The sequence below is a fragment of the Gossypium hirsutum genome, chromosome A13 (genome assembly GCF_007990345.1).
Source record: "Gossypium hirsutum isolate 1008001.06 chromosome A13, Gossypium_hirsutum_v2.1, whole genome shotgun sequence".
Classification (NCBI taxonomy): Eukaryota; Viridiplantae; Streptophyta; class Magnoliopsida; order Malvales; family Malvaceae; genus Gossypium; species Gossypium hirsutum.
Genome location: NC_053436.1, coordinates 100,032,708 through 100,036,827, shown reverse-complemented (window position 1 = coordinate 100,036,827; position 4,120 = coordinate 100,032,708). Strand labels below are relative to the sequence as shown.

Here is a 4,120-nt window from a genome sequence, read left to right as displayed (position 1 = left end):
CTAATATATCATGGAACCATGGCAGTCCGTCTGGCTCTTTTTCAATCCTGAAACAATGTGTAGGGACTTCATATAAACTCATTTGAAGAGGCATTATTTCTGTTTCTCTGTTTACTTTAAACATTGAAGCCAAAGTGGCCAGGGCATTAGCCAATTGGTTTTCTTCTCGTAGGAAGTAATTAAAAGTTATTTCTTTGAAATCTGTACAGTGACTTTTCACCTATATTCTAACAGCTTGACTGCATACTATTTATTATGTGTCGTATTGATGCTATATGGTGTGTAGGGATGTTTGGGTTTGTAGGATGAGGATCTCAACGCTCACTTAGCAAAATTATTAGAACTATGCGATACATTTAAAATTAATGGTGTTTCTGATGATGCCATTCGTCTTTGGTTATTCCTCTTTTCATTGAGAAAAAAAGTTAAACAGTGGTTAAAATCATTACCACGAGGGTCAATCACTACTTGGGAACAAATGACTGAAAAATTTTTATTAAAATATTTTTCGCCGGCTAAAACGGTTAAATTACATAATGATATCTCTTCGTTTGTGTAGATGGATTTAGAAACTCTTTACGATGCATGGGAGAGATACAAAGACTTACTGAGAAGGTGCCCTCACCATGCGTTACAACTTTGGCTACAGGTTCAAACGTTCCATAATGGTTTGAATCCTTCGACTCAACAAATGGTTGACGCAGCTGCTGGCGGAACCATCAATAATAAAACACCTGAAGATGCCTATGAGTTTATAGAGGAGATGTCACTGAATAACTATCAGTGGCAAGTCAGGAAGACTAAGCCAACTAAAACAGCAGGCGTTTATAACGTTGATTTGGTTACTATGCTGTCAAACCAGGTAGAACTTCTAAATAAAAAAATTGATGGTTTACTTGGTTCTACTTAGGTACATCCAGTAATGAGGTGCGAGACGAATGGAGGAGGAGCATGCACAGAGTATCAACCCTTCAACCCTAGCATCGAGGACGAACAAGTCCAATATATGGGTAACAATAACTCTCGATCCCAAAATAACCCATATAGTAACACTTACAATGCAGGTTGGAGGAACCACCCCAATTTCTCATGGGACGATCAAGGAAATCAGAGACCACAACATCCTCCGGGTTTTCAACAACCACCCTATCAACAGGAAAAGAAGCCAAACCTTGAAGAGATGCTTTCAAAGTTTATATTGGTGTCAGAAACCCGTTTTCAGAACACTGAGACAACACTTAAAAATCAACAAGCGTCGATCCAAGGGCTCGAAATTTAGATAGGCCAGTTTTCCAAACTAATCTCTGAACGACCACAAGGTAGCTTGCCAAGTAATGCTGAACCCAACCCAAGGCAATAGCTCAACGCAATTAATATTCAAGATGACGAATGAGTCGTTGAGCCTGAACCAGGACCGAGGCAAGAAACTGTGGTAAGCAAAGGTCAAGGTGAGGAAGGTCATAATAAAAACAAGTCAGTGAATGTCGAATATAAAACTCGTGTGCCATACCCCAACGCGATAAGGAAAGACCGCTCAGATGAACAATTTGGTAAATTCCTTAAACTCTTAAAAAATTACACATTAATTTACCGTTTATTGAAGCTCTATCGCAGATGCGAAACGTAATGAAATTTTTAAAAGAGCTTTTAGCAAATAAGCGGAAGTTGGACGAGGCATCGTATGTGGAGCTAAATGCAGTGTGCTCAGCTATTCTGCAAAATAAGCTACCGAACAAATTAAAAGATCAAGGGAGTTTTACAATTGCTTGCTTAATTGGTAGTTTAGATGTTAATAATTCATTAGCTGATTTAGGGGCTAGTATCAACGTCATGCCTTACAAAATGTTTAAGCAACTAGGTCTCGGGAAACCCAAACAGACTAGGATGAGCATTCAATTATCAGATAAAACTATAAGATTCCCTAGGGGTATTATTGAATATGTGCTAGTTAAAATCAATAAATTTATATTTTCCGTTGACTTCATTGTTCTAGACATAGAGGAGGATAGCAACACTCCTTTAATTCTAGGAAGGCCCTTTTTAGCAACTGCTAAAACAATTATTGATGTTGGCACAGGTGAACTCACACTCCGTGTGGGAGACGAAACAATCACCCTTCAAGCTCGTAATTCCGCCAACACATTGGAAATTGAAGGTGATCGTCTAAACCATTCTACTAAAACTGACAATATGGTGCAACTTTCTTTGTAGGAAATGAGTTTGAAGGAAGTACATGAGCCATTCTCAAGCAATAATGGAGGACCTATTCATGAAGATCGAAGGCTACAAATCAAGGAGCTAGATGAATGGTGGACGCATAAACCGATAACACCCGACAAACTGAATCTACTACAGAACGAGCTTAATACCTTTCCAAATTAACTTAAGGTTGGTGATAGAGTCTTATTAGATGCCGCAGATCCCTACATTTTCACTACCACACCTAATGAAGAAATCCCTCTTACGGTCAAAATTTTCCCATTCGATACGGTCGAGGTGAGTCATCCCAAGTTCGGCACTTTTAAGGTAAACAACACCCATTTAAAACTTTATTTTGATGAGATTGACAGCAGGGATGAGAAGTATAAACTCCTCAAACCACCATGATCATTCAATGGAGAGGTAAGTCGAGCTTAGACTATAAATAAGCGCTTCTCGGGAGGCAACCCGAGCACTAACTGTATTAACTTCTTTAAAATTTAGTTTTCAACACCTAACTTACTAACGGAGCTCTTGAATACAGGTTTTCCACAGAGATAGCTCCAAGCACACAGGCGTGCTTAGAGCCGTGTGAAAATAGGGCAAAGATTTCCCCAAACACGAGCTACGATAAAACACCACGGCCGTGTGACATGGCTGTGGTCGAGCCTGTCAAAATTTAAAATTCGCGAATCACACGGGCTGAAATTGGGGAACACAGGCGTGTTACCTGGTCGTGTGCCCCAAAATCTATAAATACCCTATACTATTCATTGTCTTCCCCACTCAAAAACCCTAACCCTAGCCGCTGCAATTCCACACGGCCTCACCGCCAAGCCCGTGCGCCGCCCCCAACTCCATTTTTGACGCTCAATCCTCCATTCCTAGCATTTGTTTACTTCTTTCTTGTCTATTTCAATGATTTCTAAGGCTTTTTATCATAATAATATGCAAGTTTTCATGTTATTTTCATACTTTTAAATGTCATAATCTAGAATAATTTTCATTTTTTTTCATGTTCAAGTTTTTTTTTTTCATTACAAGATTTCTTTACTCCATTTGATTAGTTAAAAGTAAAATATTCATGGTTAGGATAGGTGGAATACTCATGCCTTTTTCAAATATTCTAACTCAATCCTCATATTTTTCAAATGCTTCTTGTTATTTGCCAATTTTTTTATATATCTTTTGTTATTATTCATGCTATTATCATGCAATGCCACAAAAGTATGCTATAAAATGGATTAGTTTGATTAGAATTGTTAAGTGATGATAGTTGTGGCTGAAGTATTAGTCATAATCTATGACTTTTTGAATTTAGATACATTCTTCCTTGTCCACTCATAAAAACAAAGTAATGATTTTAATTGCAGGTTCAGAATGTCGTCTTCACGTGGTAAAAAGGCCGCTGTCCTTGCTTTAAAGAAAAAGAAGGGAGTGTCATCTTCCTCGGGTCCTACCGCAGAAGTTCGTCACCCTTTCCTCATCGGGCCCCAAGAAGAACTATTCCAAATACTCCAGGCCCGACCTTTAATTGCGGGTTCCTATATCGATTGGGCCACGGTAGACAAGTTCAGTTGACTGAAGCGATTTGGGCCCTCCTAGCCACTGACCCTTGGGAGCTGTTCTTTGGGATCATTGAGCCAACATACCTTGAGATCACAATGGAATTATGCTCAACGTTCCATCTTCAGACCGTAATGATGAACTACAATGATCCCAACACGGTCTAGTTTCGCCTAGGCAGGTTAGTCCGCCAGTTCAGCGTCCCAGAATTTGGTACGGCACTGGGTTTACATACGTAGGAATTCAAGAAGGAGAATGACTTACATGCTCTCAACCGCCACATCCATCGTTCTCCTTCACGGTGCTGGGACGCACTAGTACCAGGTGGGGCCACCTACAATTCTAACCACTCCAA

The 4,120-nt window shown here is 39.6% G+C and overlaps 1 non-coding gene across 1 annotated transcript; it reads right to left on the bottom strand.

The window, feature by feature from the left end:
- Positions 1-527: 527 nt before the first annotated feature.
- Positions 528-633, bottom strand: LOC121213359 (small nucleolar RNA R71). The gene has a single exon (XR_005908741.1). It is a non-coding gene; the product is annotated as a small nucleolar RNA R71 (small nucleolar RNA).
- Between the last annotated feature and the right edge of the window lie 3,487 nt (positions 634-4,120).